Genomic DNA, 20135 nt, shown 5'->3' with positions numbered 1-20135 from the left:
GCTTTGTTGACCACAAAGGCCAAGGATTTCCTCTCCAGACCCTCAAGATGGATCTACTTGGAGTGAACCACACCATGTTAACCAGCCTCTGGCCTCTTTCTCAAGAGGATTCTGGGCTGCTGGAGATGGAAATGCTGGATTTCTACTAGAAGGTGACAGAGCCCTTTGAGATACTCTAGTGAAGCTGGTTTCCATGACAACAGTGAGGACTCACCCATGGTGACAGTTGATGATGGACACCTGGAATTCTCTAGGACTTGCCCCAGGGCCCTTATCCTGGGCCCCATCAACCAGGACATTTTTATCAATGGCTTGAATGGAGGCCTGAGAGGCTGCCTCCCCCTGCTTGCAGATGACCTGCAGCTGAGAGGAACAAGCTCAGCCACACAAAGAGAATTCAAATCTGCCTGCCAGTGCCTGCAACAATGGGCAGACTAGAGAGATCAGCAGTAGGCAGAAATGACAAAGTCCAGCTCTAGGACGGAAACAAAATCCAAGTCCAGAGGCACGTGGGTATTGATCTTACAGAGATGCTGGTTCATATATGAAAGGGTTTATGTGCAAAGGTAGTTCCGGCAGCGTGGAATGCTGCAAAGGACTGGAAACAACCTCAATGTCCGCTAGTAGGGGATGGGTTAAATCCTTGGGTAGATCCACACAATGGAAGGCCAAGGGCTGATACAAAGAATGAGGCAGAGAGTTACATACTGATAAGGCAAGTTCTCAAAGACAGATGGTTAAGTAGAAAAGCAAGGTACGTAACAGTATACACTAACGGAGTAGGCTATGCTTCTCTTTGTGCAATCACGAATGGGTACATATGTTTGTATATGTACAGATCATCTCCAGAGAATGCATAAGAAACCAAATGTGTGGCTAGGGTCTTGCTTTACACTGTGTATCTTTTGCGCTTTTATCTTGTGCCATATACATGTGTGTGTGTGTGTGTGTGTGTGTGTGCGCGTATATGTGTGTGCAGGGGGGAAAGGATGGATCAGGCCTCATAGCAATTCTACTGAAAAATACCTGGAAGTTTAACTAACCATAAAAGCAATGAGAATTGCTTTTTTTTTTTGTATTTTTTTTTTTTTAATAGCGACTGTAATCCGAGGTTATGTTAATAGGAGCATAGAACCCTGGCTGAAGGAGTTGTATGTCCTACTATACTCTGAGTTGATCAGGCCATACCCAGAGTGTGGGGCCTCTGTGAGGGAGCCATGTTTGAGGAGAAACACTGGTAGCTAGATCAGACCTGAGGGGACAACTTGGCTAGAGTGGAGTAGAGTGGAGGGGGGAAACTTGACAGACACAGACGTGCTGAAGAGATGAAAGCTTATTGAAGGATTGACATGTGGAAGCAGGAGCCACCCAATTATTTTCTTTGCTCCAAAGAATAGAACTTGGATTAATAGTTTGGAAGATATAGGAAGATGAATTTTAGCCTCAGGAAGACCCTTCTAATCATTACAACTGAATTATATAATTTAACAATATAATATAATAAGGGGTACTTCCTAATAATTAGTATAGGAATGAACTCTGTGTCACTGGATGTATTCAAGTGGTCACTGATTACATCTATCTAGAATGTTGCAGAGGTCATTAAAAGAACCACCGGAACCCACATTGTTGGCCTCACCCAGGTCTATTTAAGCGGAATTTCTGTAGTTGAAGTCTAGAAATCTGTTTTACTGATTTATTTTTACCACAGATGCAGACAATTGAACTAATCGCACTCCTACTACCATCATTGGCCTGTTCAAAGCCCCCTTTAATGTTACTTTTTCTTTAATTTTTCTCCTTCACCCCGATCTCCGTTCCCAACCCCCTGCTCCAGACCCTCATTCTATATGCTTATATAGGTCTTGAAACGTGCATCTTCTTTGTGTACTGGGTGGCGCTGTTTTCTGCATGTTTTATAATTTAAATTAATGGTGTTACGCTGTAACTCTCCTCTGTTTCTTACTTTTTTTTTTTTTTTTTCGTTCAACACTGCTGCTAAGATCTGTGCATCTTCATATAAACACCTGGCTTGCTCCTATCTGCCACTCGGTAGAGAGCGGCCGCATCTTACGTATCCATTCCCCCATGGATGGACACTTAGGTTACCTCCAGCTCCCCACTACCCTAAGTTTTGTTGTTATGAGTACCCTGTATATGTCCTCTTTCTACCATGTATATTCATTTTTTTTTCAAATGACATACTTGTTTGTGGGATTCTGGGATGCAGGGTGCATGCTTACCTAATTTCACTAAATATAGCCAGATTGCTGCTCTCAGAATCGATGTACAGGCATACCATATTTATTGCAATTCACTTTCTTTTGCTTCATAGATGTCACAGTTTTTTTGTTTTTGTTTTTGTTTTTTACAAATTAAAGACCCTCCGCCAGCAAAAAGATTAGGACTCTTTTGATTATGATGCTCGTTTTATTGCAGTAGTCCGGAACTGAACATACAATATCTCCGAGGTACACCTGTACTACTTTATCTTCTCACCTGCAGGACACAAGAGTCTCTCCTTCCCGCATCGGTTATAACGCACAATTCTAATTTGGCCATTCAGTTGGGTGTAGAGAGTTATACTGTTGTTTGAAGTAGACATCTCTCTAATAACTAGTGAATATGCATGTCTGTTCATATACTTGGCTATTGCATTTCCTTTTTTGTGACTTGTCTATTCATATTTTTTTGCTCATTTTTTCTGTTGGATGTCCTGTCCTTTGTTTTGTGTTATGAAGATATTCATGTGACATGGCCCAGACAGGCTTGTGAGATCCTCCTGGAGGTGACACACAGTTCAATTGGATAAAATCTGTAATATCTCATTGTCCAGAAGAGAATGTCAATTTTCTCAGTAATAGAAGCTTAACTCTTTTATCTCTGTGGAAGTTTTGAAATTTGACTACAAAATTTTCAACATTCTTCCCATGAAGAGGTAGGGAGGAAAATCCCCTCAAATCTGGGCTGGCTTTAGTCTGGGCTGGCCTTAGTCAGTCATTTTGTGCCCAGTAGAATTCCGTAGAAGTGATGTTTATGACTTGTGAGGCTAGGTCAGAGATGGCCCTGCAGAGAAGGCCTAGCTCTTTTGGGACACTCACGCTGGAGGAAGCCAGCTCCCATGTAAGATATCTAACTGCCCCAAGAATGCCACGCATGCGAGCTCTGGTCAACAACACTTGTCAGGCTCCCAGCCAATGACTAGCACCAACTGGCTCCATGTAAGAGAGCTATCTTGATGTCCACCCGTAGCTGACATTTGACAACAACTGTATGAGAGACCCCAAGTGAGAACTGCCCAACTGAGTCCTTCCTGAATTCCTGACCCATACAATCAAATTCCTGAACACAAAATTGTTGTTTATATCACTAAGTTCTGATAATTTGCTATGCGCAATAGCAACTACAATAATCTACTGGAACATAGCAAGCACAGTTACTTTAAATTTTTGCTGATAACTCCACTCCAATACATGCAGCCTTTAAGGGTCTGTTTTTATTGTCTATTGTTTCCAATGTTTTGAAAATTATGTTATCAGACTCCTCATGTTGTAGATATTTTCAAATATGTGTTAGGAATTTTACTTACAGACTTGTTTGCAGAAATAATCCAAGGCCTACGTTTCTTCAGAGAGGATTCACATTTGTGTGTCTGCCAGATGTTTGGGTCACTAATAATACAGAATCACCAACTTTAATTTTAAGGACCAAGTGATTGGAAACTGAGCTGTCTACTTCTGGTTTATCCTTACCTCCTAGAATACAGACTTTTGGGGTGCTTCCTCAAAGAGAAAGGGTTCACTAAATCTCATTCCTTAATAAACCCAGAAATTCAACTCATGCCCTTTTAGTCCTATAAGGCAGAACGAAAGAATTGCTATTTCCCGGACTCTAAGCAGACCCCTCCTGAACGGGCAAACACACTGAGGGGAAAAAAAATGGCCCCAAATACCATTCTTTCTTCTCTAGATCTTAGTCACAGCCCAGAAATGCTTCACTATCTTCTTAGCTCCTTGAGGCCTTCGAGCAGATTTTTAAAATATTTTCTCCAGCTGTTCTAGTTGTCCTCAGTGGGGGCATTGGCCTAAATCACTTAGTCTGCCATTATTAACTCTCATTTACTTAATTCTTTAAATGTCAAAAACATAAAGAAGTATGAAATCATGTTCTTTGAAATTCCTTGTAAAAAAATGTATCACATAGTCTCAAATCTTCTTAAACAGCGAATGACCATAATCCAGTTTTCCACTGAATACGCAGGCTCCCCATTAAGGATATCTCCTACTGTAATTGAAACATAGTGATGCCCCTAGGAACTGGGGTATGTCATTTTCTTTGCCTCTCCCCCAAATAACTGGAGATTGCTTTAGTTTTTTTTAGTTCTTGGGTTTACTTTTTTGGTTTGTGTTTTCATCACCTGATACCTTTTGCTGTTAATAAGAATATCCTCAATGGTTTTTTCCCCATTCTGCTTTTATTCCTTTGATACATATGTAAATGAGATAACCAAGCATGCTAGGATAGTGTGTAAGGTAAGAGTAGATAGGCTCAGATTCAGGTTGGGGAAAAAAATCAGTGAGTGAAGCTCTAAAGTTTAATTGTCAGACTCTTGTCAGAAAATTGTCAGGAACATCTTTAGTCTGCTCAGAAAACTTTTGATCTCAGATCTCAGTCTAGATGGTAGAGGTTGTAAAGTATGTGGACTCTGGACAAGTAAGGTACTGCTGTGCTTGGCCTGGCTTCAGTACCCCCACTGGAAGCAGGGAGTTTGGGGGCACTGGCAACCTTAGAGCAGATCAGAGGCTTTGGCCAGCCCTAGGCTGCATTCTCTTTGTTTCTGAGGCCCCACCCTGTCTCCTGGCCAAGGAGACTCAAGAAATGCTGGCAGAAAATGCTGTTCCCTGCTGCCCTGCAGAGATGACCACTTTATGGAGAGCAAGAGAGGAAGGAGGAGAAAAGTGAAAAGAAAGGTTCTCTTTCAGGTTTATGATGATGTGGGGTGGTTGCCCCATGGTCTGCCAAGAGCTGACTCACCAGGCTGGGACAAGGCACTACAGGTGCACTCAGGCCAGTGGACAATAGGCTCCTGTTGCAAACAGTTCCGCACCCGAGACAGACCACTGGGGTCAGGTGGAGACAGTCTCCGAGGGAGTGTGGGTACTGAAAGGGCAGGTAAGAGAAAGCCTGGCCTGAGAAGCTGTCCTTGTCCAGCCTTCCCAGGGCCTGGCTCTGGGCACTCACAACCATGGGGACCCTGGAATTTCATGGCCAAGGAATAGGAGCGCTGAACCAGGCATCCAGACACCTGGTATGGGGCGACCTCTAACGCGGGCCTCATTCCTCTTCTCTCAGCTCTAAAGTTCTGGTTCTGCCACGAGAATGCCCTATGACGTGGGTGAAGATGCACCATTTTCCAGCCTCATTTTACCCCTCTCTGGGTGAATCCTTCATCTGCAGTACCTCTTTAATTTTTTTACTGTCTTTTAAGTAGGTGCTATTATTAGTCCCACTTTACAGATGAGGAAACTGAGGCAAAGATGGCCCAGTGATGCACAGCTGGGAGACAGGTTTCAAAGCCAGAGCTGTGTGAGTCTGGAGCCCACGCTAACCCCTGCATCATGCAGCCCTGCAAGTTTAGCCATGCGAGTGACCCAGCGCCGTGCACCCTGGCAGGTTCAAGGACTGCTCTGGGTGTCCGGCTGAGGCAATGGGGTGGGATTGTCAGAAGGCCTCCTGGAGTCTGAGGAGATTGAACAGCTCCTGGCACAGGGTCAGACAGCATGGGAAGTGAGGGCTGGTGGGGGTTAGGGAGCTGAGACTTGGATTCTTAGTTGAGTTCTGCAGTCAGCAGCTTGGGGGGAGGGTGGGAGGTTGGAGAGGGAGGCTTATTTCCACCTCTCCTCAGCCCTGGGGGAGTGACCTGGGACCTCCTCCAGGGCTGGGTGAGAGGGCAGGCTGTTCACTGCTCTGTCCATGCCAACTGTGTGGACTTGGGCAAATTCTAGAGACTTTCTGGACTCCAGGTTGCTCATCTGTAAAATGGGAATCATATTATGGCTCTCACGCGGTTGTTACCATAATTAGATTTAATGAATGGAGTGACTCGTGTAGGGGCTTTGAACAGTCCTAGCGCCCACTCACCTATACCTTCTCTTCTCTTGGCCGAGGCCTCACTTCTCCGTCTTTCCTCAGTGGCCTCCTTGCTGGAGTTAATGGCGTCCCCTGTGGCCCAACCTATCCCTCCCCATCAAAGTTAACTCCCTGAGTGGCCAGCTCCCTCTTACCTTGTCCCCCGCTCGCTTCCTCTCCCCGGTGGGGCCCATGCTCTGCAGCCTGTGTTCCCTGACTGCTCCGTCCGGGGCCCCATGGAACTCTTTCTCCGCCTTTGTCCCACTGCCAAGACATGAGGTCTAAGTGCACCAGAGCTGAGTGTCTGGAGACCTGAGTTCAGAGCGGGCTCCGTCTCATTTAACGATTGGGTCAGCCACAAGCCCTTATTGAGGTTTTCCTGTCTGAAAAGTAAGGTTTGGGGGGCCCACTCCCACAGAGGCTCAGGGTGAGCTGAGATGGTTCCAGTATCTGTGCTCCCTGGGAAGGAAGGGGTGGGTGAGGCTGAACCATAGGGATGGAAGGAAAGCTATACCTATTTCCCTCCCTCCTCCCATCCAGAGGCCTCCCAGGGTTCTTTGCCTGGGAAAGGAACTGTCTGCCGTCTCTTGCCAGAAGCCAGGGCATTGATAAAGAATTAGGTGAGCAAGCCCAGCTTGCTTGTTAATCCTTCTCTGCTCGGAGCTGGTCAGAGAGATGGGCAGAGTGAGGACCTGGCCCCAGTAGTCATGTCTAGACCTCTGCTATCAAGGCAGCCAGCGATTAGCCAATTAGCCTGGAGGAAACCAGGTCTGGCTCCTAGGGGCTCTGGACTGCATTTCCTAAGAGAGCAGGGGCTTCTGGAAGTGCTAGCAGGTTTAGGTGGATGGGGCAGCTGTGGGGCCACACCCAGAGCCCACTGCATACCCAGAGGAGGGAAACTTCTGGTCTGCCATTTACGAGAGAGGGGCTAACAGGGCTCTGTGCCCAGTACCCCAACTTTGCCCTCTGTGTGTGAGTCGTGTAATGGCAGAGAGGACTTGGTGCACAGCCGGCGGTAGGCTGAGGTCAGCCACCGTCATTATTATTATTGCTGTTACTGTCTCTGCCATGTGTCGAGTATTAGGATATGACGTTATTTCTACGAAGTCATATTATTACCCCCACTGTAAGGATGGAGAGAAATTGAGTGGAGATTTACATTCGGGTCTCTAAAATGTGATCTCTGAAACATTACACTTTACATTTGTGCCACCTGAGTCACCTGGGGCACTTGTTACAAATGCAGATTTCCTAACCCACCCAGGGCCTGATGAGTCAGGACTTCTTGGAGGTGGGGCCAATCCCTGGAGTCTGCATTTCCAGTGGACCCCCTACCACCACCTCACGTAGGACTTTGATGCAGGAGATCTGTGGTCTGACGTTGAGAAACCCAGACCTACCAGAACCCTCTGCCTTCTTACCCTCTCCCAGTGCACCCTCGAGGATGCTGGGACAGGGGAGTCCCGTGTCCTTGAGGGGAGGAGAGTTCCTCTCAGCCACTGGCCCCTCTCATCCACTGAGGAGCACTCAGTGTCTCTGGAATCCCTCCAGAGGCACGGCAGTGGTGAGAGGGCAGGCAGGCAGGTGGGCAGCATCCCCGACAGAGGAGTTCGCCAGCCTCACCTCAGGCCAGCCTGGCAGCCCTGGCCTCCTGAATCACTTCTCTGCATCCATGTCAGGGAAGACCCAGAGAGGACTGAGGCCACTTGGAGCTCAGGAGAGGGGCAAACCCTAAGACCAATAGGTTCCCTCACTAGGGCCACATACATCCAAGGGCAGCTCACTTAGTTCTGTTTCTCATCAGCCTCTTTGCGCCTTGAGGAAACTGAGGCTTGAGGTCAGCCAGCGGCCTTGTGTATTTGTAAGTAAGAGGAGGCCGAGTCCTCGAGGTCCCAGGGCTTCTGCATTTATAAGCCTGCACAAGCGAGCATGCACATACTCATGCGTGTGTGCACGCACATGCGAAGTGGCAGGCACACATGCAGCATGCAAGTGCCCACATGCACATGCACTCAGGACTTGGGCTGCGAGCCTGAAGAAGAGCCCTGTTACAGACTTTGGCAGCCAGGGAGACAGGAGGGCCTGGTCTGAGAAGGCCTCGCCGTGACTGGTCCCAGCGTCTCCCAGTTCTACCCCTTTCTCTTCAGGCTGCTTGGCCCAGGGCAGGGGAGGCCATTGGCTCTGGCATCCGCTCTGAGAGATTCTCCTTTTTCTATCTGCCCTAGAAGGGTTTCTAGGCTGGTGAGGGAGCTTCATGAGGTGTGAGGAGACTCCATGGTGAAGCAGCCTTTGTCTTCTGTCCCCACACAGTGAAGAATAAAACTAGTGCCCAAGGAACACTGCTAGTCTTGCTGCGTGGGGGTCAGGCTGTCATCTCTGAGTCAGACCTGAACTGACCACTGTATAGCACCTCCTCCCTAGTTAACTTCAGTTAGGAGCTGAGTCCAACCACAGGGGCTAGGGTTGGGGCCCCCATTACCCTGGGCCAGGAGGGGAGGACATTAGGGGCCTAGGGCCTTGGACATAAACCTTGTCACCTGTCCCTGCCTCTGTGGGGGGTGAACTGAGCTGACTCAGGGGCAGGTCATACCACCCTAGTCTCTCCCTTCTCCATCTGGATTTTGGGACCCACAGATTACCACTAGCTATAGCCAGCTTCGAGATCTCCTGGAAGGCCAGGGCTTCCATCTCTACATTGAACACCCAGGGCCAGCACGGTGCCAGGCACACAGTAGGTGCTCAATACAAACTGATGAGCTAATGCACCACTTTTGCTCTCAATTCCTTTCTTTCTTTGTATTTGGTTTCTTTTCCCCCTTTCTTTCCCTTCCTATGCCTCAGAGCTGGGACATCTCCAACACCACCAAGTCTGCTTAGGACCCATGGGGAGAGGCAGAACTTGAGCTTCGAGGGGTTTCCCCATCAGGGGCCAAATCCCCAAACGATCCCTGAGATAAGGGCTGTTTCTTACCAGCCTTTCTGGGCCTTGAGGAAACTGAAGCTTGAGGCAGACCAGTGGGATATTTACCTCCTGAGACAAGCTTCCTCAGGGGTCAGGAGAGTGGGGAGGCCATTTGGGAATGAGCGCTTTCCTCGGAGTCATTATGAGCAGAGCCCTGCCCTGGCCACCCTCAATGTTGTCACCCTGCCAACTCTCAGCATTGACCCTCTCTTCCTGGTCGGAAGACTGGCCTCCTTGGCCAGCTCAGGGAGTCTTGTGTTGGGCCCGCACTGGACCAGGTGCTGAGGAGATTTCTGCCTGCCAGGAGCTGACAGTCTGGCTTGGGAGATGCCCAGTCCCCCGAGAGAGATGGGCCACAGAGAGCAGGCCAAGGCTCAGGAGAGCTGGAGCAGGCAGGACCAAACGCAAGTCATTTCTCTCAACGATGACTGACTTGGCTTTGGGCAAGAAGCTGGGTCCACAACAGGACTGTCACAGAACACTCCTAGAGAATGAAGGGCAGAGGGTAGGCTTGAGGGTATGTAGAAACATTCCTCGTTGCTGTGAGGTAAGCAGTCAAGGGCACTGGGTTTGAGAGCTTGGTCTCTGGCTGGAACTGCCTGGGTTTGCATTCAGGTCTGACCCTCATGAGCTGAGACTGTGGGCAAATAGGACCTCTGTGAACTAGGGAGGCTGATAGTCCCACCAGATACAGCTGTTTCCAGAATTAAATGAGTTTCTCAATGTATAATATTTAGAATAATGTCTAGCACATAGTAAGCCCTCAGTTGATACCAGGTATTATTGTTATAGACTGAAGTAAACTGAAACTCACCATAAAGGGCTTTTACTGTCTGTTGACATTCGATTTCCTCCCCTGGACTCTGAGCTTCCCATGCTCTTTATCTTTTACCCCTGTCACAGCTCAGGGACTCAAAAATATTATGAAAGAATGAACACATGAACAAGTGGACTAGGGAGAGTAGGGCATCAAGAGATACTTCCTGGAAGAGGCAGCCCCTGGAGAGAGGGCCCCACGGAGGTGGGGAGGACAGCCCAAGCAAAGGCTGGGAGATCTCTTGCCGGGCTGGCATCAGGGGAGGTTCTCAAGGGAAGAAGCCAAGCCAGGTCTAAGGGGGCAGGGAGGAGAGGTGGGGAGAGGCTGATTGGTTGGAGCCTACCACAGAGGCAGGACAGCCCCTGTCCTATGTCGCAGGGCTCTGGGTCTGGCTGAAGGCTGCCCCCGAGATGAGGATAGATAGAAAAAGGGCAGCAAGAGGCATCGAGGGCCTTCAGCTTAAACCCATCTTCCTCCTCTGCCCAGGCACCATGGGTCGTTTATGGAGTTTGAAATTCTATTGTCACTGGGAGAAAAACCAGCCTCGCTCCACAGACCCTTCAACCAGTAAAGAAACAAGTGTTGGAGATAAGAGGATTTTAAACAAATAAACTTTCCTATGGGAGACTTAAAAGAGGAAAAGTTTACGAGTCTTCTCTCTTCTCCTCTCCCCTCCTCTCATTTCTTCTCTCCTCTTCTTTCTCTTCTCTTCTTCCCTTCCCTTCCTTTCCCTTCCCTGCTCTTTCTTTCCCTCCCTCCCTCCATTCCTCTTACCCTCCGTCTTTCCTTCTTTTTTCATTCTGTCTTTATTAACAACTCATTCCCCAGATTTAAAAAAATATATGTATAAGCAACTCACCCCACCACAGTGTCATCCTGCGCTGAACACTGAGAATCTATAAAAGGTTTTATTGACCCAGAGTCTATAAAAGGATCATCATGTCCATTCCCCGGCCTCCTATTTCAACTGTGTATAGAGCCTCACAGGTGATGCCCTGTTTCCCTCAGAGGTACCCCATGGCCTCTGCTCAGGCCCCTTCTTCTCTCCTGCCATCAGGGAGAGCTCTAGGGGTTATAATCCTTATGCAATGGAAGGCCTAGTCTAGACTCTGAGTGCTGATCCCTGACCCATGGAGCAGGTGAGACTGTATTGTGAGCACATCAATCTGGATGATAGGGAAAGAGCCACTGAAGTGGAGACACATCCCTATCCTCAGGGAGCCCCAATCTGAGAGGGAAACACAGCCTCTGCTCTAGGAAACCCCTAATCTTAGGGAGTAGGTCATAAAACTGCACCACAAATGGGCTGGGCTGGGCCCCCCAAATCCGTATCACACAATGCGTGAGTTAGAGTGTGTGTGAAGCTGTCAGGTCAAGGGCAGTGGGAAAAAGCTATCCTCCCTTAGTTCCCTCTATCCCTTTTTATCCCCAGCCTGACTGACCAAGAGGGAGGGTCAATGGAAACCAGTGTCCCCTTGGGGCAGGGGGAGAGTCAGGGCTGGGGAATCAAGAAGTTGAGAGAGGCCTGCCAGTGGCTCTCTGGAGTCTGGCAGGCGAGTGACCACAGGAGATAAGCCTCTGTGATAAGGGGCAATCAAGCCACCTCATTTAGCAAAGCCTGTCGGTGACAAGCTGAGCACTGCATGGCCCAGGATGTGTGTAGTGGGGAGGTGGGGGAGTTGCGTGATTAAAGCTGGTGGGCAAGAGGCCTTCTGAGGCAGCCCCCCAGCTTTCCTGTCAGTCTCTACCCCAGCGGGAACATTCCTGTGCCCTGACATGGGAGTATCTCCAGTAGAAGCTCATTAAGACGGAGATGGTGGGGGTGCAATGTGGGAGGGGGCTAAATTCCCAGCAGCTTCTTGGTTCCTCCCTGGTCACACCATAATGAATGTGAGCTGACTGGCAATACGCACGTCCACTGGGAGCTCACCGAAGCTCGTGACCTAGAGGCCAGAGGAAGGCTTCCAGGGGAGGAAGAGTATGAGCCTCGGGATGGCAGGATGGCGGTGTTGGCCTTGGCCTTTTCATAACAGAAGGATCTCCTCTGGGGCCCAGATGATGAGTGGGGGGTTGCCTGCATGCATTTGCAAAAGCCAACACTGGGAAGACTCTTATGGTACAGAAGGAAAACTGAAGCTCGAGGGAGGGGGAAGGGCCTCCCTGGGGTCACACAGCACTTGAGAATTCTCAATTCTCTTCCCTGCTCCAGACTGCGTAAGAACTGCAAAGTCAAATTTCCACTCTGCTCTGTCTGTGCATATACTTGTGTGTGTGCATATATTTGTGCGTGTGTGGATGCTGGGGGCATACTCTGCAGGCCTGCAGCTGCAGCTGCAGCCGGGCCCTATCTAGGACCCCAACCCTCTGGTCAGCCAAGGCAACTCACATGGGATGGCTGGCCCCCAGACTTCCAGGCGATGCTCACTCATCACTCCATTAGCTGCCTTTGGATCGACAGTTCACAGGCGGTTCTCATTCTGGCTTGGTGCTCCCCTAGGCCCAGCAAGAGCATTGAGGACGCAGCTCAGCTTACAAGTCTTCGGGGACCTGTCAAGCTTACAGCAATTTCAGCAGGAGCACAACATGGCCAGGCAGGCAGATTAGCTCTCAGGAAAATCACTCTCAGCCTTCACCAGGCGATGCCACAGAAACACTGGGATTGTCCGTAGCTGGGTATGGTCCCTTCCCTGTCTTCCCTTCCAGAAGGGGGAGCAAAAGACATCAGGACAGCCACCTGGGGGAGGGGAGCAATGACATAAATCAAAATGCCTGAAACGAATATGGATAGGAGCATGCTTTATGTAAACATATGCAAAATAAGCATGCAAATACACCATAGGGTGAGTAGGACAAATGCAAATAAGGACTCCAGAAAGTCCTGACAATGAGGCTCTCTTCAAATGAATGGGACCCAGGGATTTACAGATAAGTTCTTGCACAGAGCTTGGGTCTTCCTGCTCTATCAGAGTCCAAATTCCTTCACTCCCTCCCCATCTTGCATCATGTGGCCTGGGCTCCAGATCACTCAGGGGCCAGGGCTAGAGCACAGTATGGCCCAGATGCAGCATCCCACAGAGCCTAGAGTTCCTCTACCTGCACCAGGCTGTACTGCTAAATGCTTTCCATCTCCTAACCAATGTCCCCCTCTAAACGGCTGGGAAGGGTCTGTGACTGCCCATCCCCCAGGACTGCAGTCTCCACTCCAAGTTTGTTTTGTCCCCCCAAGAGGGCAAAGAGAGGGGTCTGTCCATTGAAAAGATGGCCTCCTTCGTGGGTTCTCCTGTTGTTTCCAGAAACACTCAGCATGCAACAGATGCACAATAACAGATAAATGATGGAATAAGTGAACATACAAATGTAAGTTCAAATGCAGGGTCGCTTCCTCTGGGACCGCCCCATCTCCCTTCTGCTTCTTGCTCAGTTTTTTCCACAGCTGCCTGTGCATTGGAGCTGAAGTGTCTGTGCTCTTTCCTCATGTCCTCAACTGGTCTGAGCTCGCCATGTGCAGGCATGTGCCTTGGTCGTTGCCCTGCTCTGGCGTCTTCAATGGAGGGCTCTCAAATGTTGCTTGATTCAACGAACACACACACATGCAGTTTATAAGTGTCTGTCTGCTCCCTCTCCCCTTGTCAGAGTACCTGGAGGGTGAGGACAGGCTCGCTCTTCTGTAGAACTGAGAGTTTGGCACTCACTACACGTGGGCTGGACCGATGAGTGAATGGGGACCTCAGGGATCCCTGACCTGCTGACATGTCTGTTTTTCTCATTAGACTCTGAGGGGCTGGACTCCCTGGGCAAATAAAGGTCAAGTGAAGGGATGAACCAGTGAATGAATGAGCGAACGCTGATTACCATCGGGGATCTGAGGAGACTGTTGCTTGTTGTACAGTGTCACTGTCCTCAGTCCAGGACACACGTGTCCTGTGTTCAGACCGGAGCTCCTCTCCCAATGTCTCCCCTGGGATCTGCTCCAGCCTGTAGGCCTTTGTTCCCATACCAGTCCTCACTCCAGCCTCACCCCTACAGTCTTGACCCTCCATCGTTCTTCCTGTGGCCTTGACCAGCTGTTTGAGTCAGCCCCACAGCCTCTGGGTGACTTTTTCCTGCCTTCCTTTGAGTTTGCCAGGTCAAGTGTAGCTCTGGAGCCAGCCAGACTTTCTGGGCTTGAGTCTTCCTCCTGCCGTCTGCCAGCGAGCAAAAAACAGAATCATCTCCAGGCTTAGTTTTTGCATCTGTAAAATGGGGTTGATACCAGCTGTTAAGAGGATTAAATAAGATTCCAAACTGACTCCTGGAATGGAGCCAGCTGCTTGGTCAAATACTCGGTATGTGGGGCTTCCCTTCCCTCCCTGTCCTTGCTGCTGTCCCTGTAGCCCTCTGTGGGGTCCAAGAGACCCCCAATCCCCACCCCCCGCCATGTTTTCTGGGGGCAGGAGTAAAGGACTCACTCCTATAGGAAGTGGAGTCTTGGAGCTGCTTCAGGTAAAGCCCTCAGCCTGGAAGCAGGGAATGAATAGGGAGGGACCATTAAGCCAGAAAAGAGGAGGTTTCCTAAGAGAGAATAAGACCTGGAACCCATGTGTGAAGTGTTCCAAAGCAACAGTTAAAACCGAAATGAAAAACTGGAGGTTAAGTACAAGAAAGGACTTCCTAATAGTGGAGATTGAGGGAGAAGCACATTGGCTGAGGCAGAAGGCAAGGTGCTCCTGACTGAAGTTTAGGGGGCTTTGAAAAAAAATAATTTGAATTTGTCTTCTGCTTCCAAGCGTTCAAAGTGTTTGCCTAATCCTCATCTTACTTCATCCCCATGAGACGTCTTTAACACTTGGCAACAATTTCATTTGTAAAATAGATGGGACAAGCATTGGGATTCCCCTCCCTCCCAGGGCAGGAAGAAGGTTCCGAGAGGTCAAAGGACTGGCCCAGGGCTGCCCAGAGGAGGGTCAGGCAACTGGGGTGAGAGCCTTCTTATGAGTGAGCCCAGGTTTAATGCCGATTTATTTATTTGTTTGTTTGTTTGTTTATTTTGCTTAAGGAAAAAATGAGAAGTCAAGGGGTGGGAAGAGGTTTTCCCAATCCTGCGGAGTGCCATGAGGCCTGAGTCTGGCCATTTACCTCTGGACCTGGGCTGGGACCAGTGTGGAGGTCAGTCAAAAGAACTGTCTTCAAGGCAGGAAGGGAACATCAGACCAGGGAGTCGGGGTCTGGCTTCTGAGCTTCCATCAAAGGCAGCTGCCTCTTTGACCCCATCTGGGCGGCCGTTCTTTCACCGCCTGTGCGGCCAGACCCCCACCCTACTCCCATCCCAGCCCGGCCCATCTCTGCCTGGCCCCAAACCTGCAAACAATGCTTGTTGACAATCCGTGGGGCCTAAACACTCGATAACAGTCCCCACCATGCCAGACATCCTAACAGCGCGCAGGTCTCTGTGCTGTGACAGGAAGATGCTTTGAATACATCATCCTGTCAACTGAGTTTATTATTCTTTCACTCAAGATAAACTGCAGCCTCCAACGAGAGGCTGTATAAATTCCAGGCTCAGAAGTCAAGCAGGCCCCACTCCTTGTTAAACACTCACTCACACACGCTCGCACACACACACACACATATACACAAATCCTGCTGAGAAAATACTACCTCCTCAGGCCCCCCAGGTCTCTCAGGGCCTCAGTAGCCACCATCACATGGGGTGGTCCCAGGAGCAGCTGCAGACATAGGGACCCAAGGCTTGAGCCTACCCTTGGTCCACTTTCCTTGTTAGGCCTGAGCAGCCTCGTCCTGGGGGCCTGGGTAAGGTGTCCCCACAGGAGCCAGCTGCTCCCAGGTCAAGCCCAGCTTCTTGACACCTGGACGTCTGTCTGTCCAAGGCCACAGCACTGTGTGGGTGGCCAGAGCACCCACACGGCTATATTAGGAACGGCAGAGGCTTTCAGACTACAGAGCAAAGAGCCAGGTTCTCAGAGAAAGTGGACCCCTATGAGGCCTTCAGAAGCATCTAGCACCCATCCTGAGAGGAAGGGCACCATAGACTATCCCCTAAATCTGTGCGCGTGCACACACACATACACGCACACACACGTGCACATAGAGAAAATGCTGAGGAATCCATATCACTCCCACAGGCATACAGTACCAGTTCTTTCCTCCCAAAGGCCCCTGGGGATTTGCAACTAGAAGGGAGGGTCCATGGGCTTCATTTCAGTCTGGCCCTGTCTCATTTGTGGGCTTAGAATAAAAACGAAACAGAACAGAAAAAGAAAAACCCATGCTAGATACAGGGACAAGAGTAAGGAGGCAGCTGGACACAGTGGGAAGGACAGAAGTTTTGGCGATGAACCTGGGTCTCACCCAGGTTCTTTAATCTTCGGTTTCCTGCGTCGAGTTTCTCCATTTGCCATGCCCTCCTCCTATTCTCCACCGGGCCCAGGAGATAACAGTATCATCCTTGTTCTGTGGATGAGGAAGCTAAAACTCCAAACAGAGTCTAAGGCGTCCCATATAAAAAACTACCTAGCACTTATGCCCCCCAGATAGTTCCAGTGTCACCAAATCAAAAGCCTTCCCTGATCACCCCTTCTCCTGATTTACTTTCACCACCTGGACTATTTTTTATTTACTCACTTCTCAGTTATTCTGTCTCTCCACTAGAATGTAAGCTCCCCGAGGGCAGGGACTTTGTCTTGCTTACTGCCATATCCCCAGCATCTAGAATAGTGTCAGGCACTTAATAAATATGAATTGAATGAATAAAAATAAAGTACTTAAAACTATGCAAGATACGTAGTTGGTATCTAATACATGTAATTATTATTGTCATTCACATCTCTACCTACATTGGATGTGGTAAAGACCAGCTATGGGGCATAGCTCAACCCCCAAGGTTGGAGAAAGAAGGAAAGGATGCATTTCACAGGCTGAAGTTGGTTCACACGAGCTGTGTGACCTCTAATAGGTGTGTTCACCTCTCTGAGTCTCACTTTTCTGTCCGATCGAGTGGGAATGCCATACTTGTTCTGTGATTTGCAGTCATCAGGAAAGGTATCCAGGTACTATGTCTCTGCTGATACTTTAGCTCTCAGCTCAGAAGCAGACAGGACCCAAGGACAGATGCCTGAGTGAGGTCACAACTTAGGCATCTAATGTCATCCTGACATGGGAGCAGAGTGGTCCCCTGCCTAGGCAATGCAGACACAAGGACAGTTGCCTCATCAACAGAAGGACGTGCTGGGATCTCCTGACAGGCGGGAAGATGCCTCCAGATGACCCCCTTCCTGTCACCATCTCCTCACACCTGCTTCTGTAGACTGAGGGAGCTGGGAGATTACTGCCAATCAGGGGCAGGCCCCATTGCCCCTGCCCATCCTAGTGGGCTGCTTCAGGGACATTTTGCCCTGGGGTCAGGAGCTTCTAGGGAGTGTTCAAGCTGATAGGTGTGGTCATGTTCTCCTTCTCCGGCCTCACTTCTTGTATTCATATTACACAAATGAGTAAATGAATAAATAAATGAAGAAGTTTTCCAGAATTCACTCCCCAGCCCCAGGCCTCAAGCTGCATTGTGAAAAAAGGCAGCAATTCACCAAGGAAGACATTTCTGAGTGCTGACTGTGTGCACGTATGGGATGGCCAATGCCTCCCGAAGGAGCTCACAGTCTAGTGGGGACACAGAGCAGACAAGGCTTTTCAATATGGCTTCACACTTGCTAAGGTAGATTTTTGCTCAAGTTGGGGAGCACAGAAGGGGCGCATGGAGGAGGGCTCCTGGAAGAAGGTGATACCAGAGTGGAGTGTTAGAGCCTGAATCAAAAGTGGCTATCAAATAAGGGAAAGGGTGAACCCAGCAGCGGAACGGCCTGCACAGAGGTGTGGTGTGAAATAGCCTGCGATATGCTGGGAAGGAACCGAGGACTTGGGTAACTTGGGTTCAGCACAGAGGGAAGTGGCTGGAGCGGAAGGTAGGCCCAGAGCTGGGACTTCGAGGAAGTGGGTGACTTTGGTGCCTTAAGAAAGGGCAGAGTGTGTGATCAATCACACACTTCGGCAAGGTCCTACGGCTGCAGAGTGGCAGAGGGATCTGAGGGCTGAGACTGGAGGCTTGTATGACAGTCCAGGAGTGATGCTGGAGTCTGAGTGAGGGTAATGCTTGCTGGGATGCCAGCCCAGTCTCCACCTACTCGCTGACAGTACATATTCCTTTCCATCAGTTTAGAATCAAGGACACTGAGGCCTGGAGAGAAGACATGGAGGTTCCGGAATAGCTGAGTGCCACATTCAGGGGGCAGCTGTGATCTCCCTCCCTGAACTCAGAATGAAACTCTGCTGGGGCTGGGCCTTATTCAGAGAAAGTTTCCCATAGAGCAGTCAGTTCCTCAGCTCTGTGGTTTCCTTTCAAGAGAGTGCTGAGTTCATTGAACTTAAGGGCAAATCTATATCCTTGTCCTTCCTCTGCAGAGATAATAAAGTTAATGGGATTGTTTCCTGTGTGCAAGAATAGGGCTGTTAAGAAAACATTGTGGAGTGAAGGCTGTTTGCAAAGGCCAGGCGGACAGGCTAAATCTTTGCCACCAGGAGGAAGTAAAGGGTGTGTCTCCATGGGCAGGGGTCATGTGCCGCCACTGCCTTGCTTTGCCCAAGCCTGCTGCGTGCCTATGCTGTGACTTCCCTCTGCCTCACTCGGCTCGGATTGCAGAGCCACCAGTTTCGGCTCCCTGGTCTCCAAGGTATAGGTTAGCTGGCCGGTTGGTTAGCTTTTGGCAAAACGGTTCATCCTGGACCCAGAGAAGGTCCGAGCTGAACTTTAAAAATTGTCTGGATCACATCCCTCATTGTAAATAGAGACACCGAGGTCTCAGGTCACACAGCCAGGTTATGGTAAGGCCTGGTGCGAAAACCGAGGCATGAAGATAGGAAATGGCCTGCCGTGGTCCTAGAGCCAGCAGGTGTGTTACAGTGTCGAGACCGAAGCTTGGAGAGGAGAAACGGCTCGCTCAGCCTCCTACAGCCTGCTGGTGGCAAAGCCTGTTGTTGATCCCAGTTCCCCAGCCCTGGGACAGAGCTGGCTCTGTCATCAACCTCTGATCCTATGTGTGTCCCCCCCTCCCCCACCCCATCAGCAGAGAGAAGCCTCAGAGGATCACTGCAGTCCATCTCTGTTTGCTGAGCCTCAGTCATCCCTGACCGTGCCTCCAACTTCCTCCACCCTCCCAGCCCTTTTAGATCTTATCGGCCCGGAGCCCCATGAGGGATCCTCACCTGGACCATCCTCAAAAAGCATCCGTGTGCACAGGTGCACTGGGCTGTGGGGGGCTGGGTATTCCGGCAGCAGGTAGACAATGGCTGGGTTAAGAGGGTCATCTTCTTTTCGCACCTCCTGATTCCTCAAGTTTGTAAATCATTATCCCAGGCCACACAAAGCAGGCAGTGAGCAGGCCTTGTCACTGCCCCGTGACATGGTAGGCAGGGGCTACTAGGGTCTTGAGTGGCCAGGTGGCAGCTCCTGGCCCTGCGCCCCCTCCCGGTCACCGGGATTGAATTACCCAGCTAATCCCTGCTCCTCTGTCCACTTTCTTTGTGCCCATTGTAATTTATAATCGAGGGGCATGATGCAACCTGCTAATTACATTGCTCGATTTTGAACACATCCCGGCTTCTCTGACTCAGGCGGCAGAGGGAGGAGGGAGCAGCTGCTGGCTCTGCTTTGTGGCTTATCAGGGCTGGGTTATTCCGCTCACACCAGCTCACACCCGCTCACGCTCACGCCTCCCCAGCCCTCTGCCTTTGTTAACCAGGGCTTGCATCACCTCCTGCTTTCCATTTCTCCGGAATTTTTTTAACAGCTCTTTTTATGAGTTACTCCATCTCGTTAGCTAATGACTGATTGTGGGGCAGTGACAGGAGATCGTTTTGTGTTTCTATTAAATGTTACATGATTGCAATTATGAGTTAACAAGGGACAGCTAACATAAAAATAATCTATTTTGCAGCCTGGGGCAGACATGAGACTCACTATCTGGTTCCCAGGCTGAATCATTCCGAGCCCTGGGTACCACCAGCTGGACAAGAAATTAACTGAGGGAAAGATGGACCTTCCTAGGCCCTGGGGCTGCTGCTGGTGGGGAGAGAAGAGCTCTCTCTAAATCTCTTCGGAGGCCTCCCCACCCATCCTGAGAGCTTGGGCTCCCACAGACAGGTGTCTGCGTTATTACAGTTTCTTCTCAGCCCTTCCTATGC

General features: G+C 49.8%; 1 long non-coding RNA gene across 2 annotated transcripts; it reads right to left on the bottom strand.

Moving 5' to 3' along the window:
- Window positions 1-3456: 3456 nt before the first annotated feature.
- On the bottom strand, window positions 3457-19460 carry LOC118601061. Of its 2 annotated transcripts, XR_004950174.1 has the most exons (4): window positions 19158-19460; window positions 13262-14140; window positions 12295-12642; window positions 3457-9575 (listed from the first exon to the last, which is right to left on the bottom strand). It is a non-coding gene; the product is annotated as an uncharacterized LOC118601061 (long non-coding RNA). The 2 variants fall into 2 exon arrangements; XR_004950168.1 differs by lacking the exon at window positions 3457-9575 and having other exon boundaries at window positions 10798-12642.
- Between the last annotated feature and the right edge of the window lie 675 nt (window positions 19461-20135).

Source organism: Rousettus aegyptiacus, unplaced genomic scaffold, assembly GCF_014176215.1.
Source record: "Rousettus aegyptiacus isolate mRouAeg1 unplaced genomic scaffold, mRouAeg1.p scaffold_m13_p_1, whole genome shotgun sequence".
Classification (NCBI taxonomy): domain Eukaryota; kingdom Metazoa; phylum Chordata; class Mammalia; order Chiroptera; family Pteropodidae; genus Rousettus; species Rousettus aegyptiacus.
Note: the sequence above shows the minus strand (reverse complement) of the source record. Positions and strands in the feature narration are given on the sequence as shown.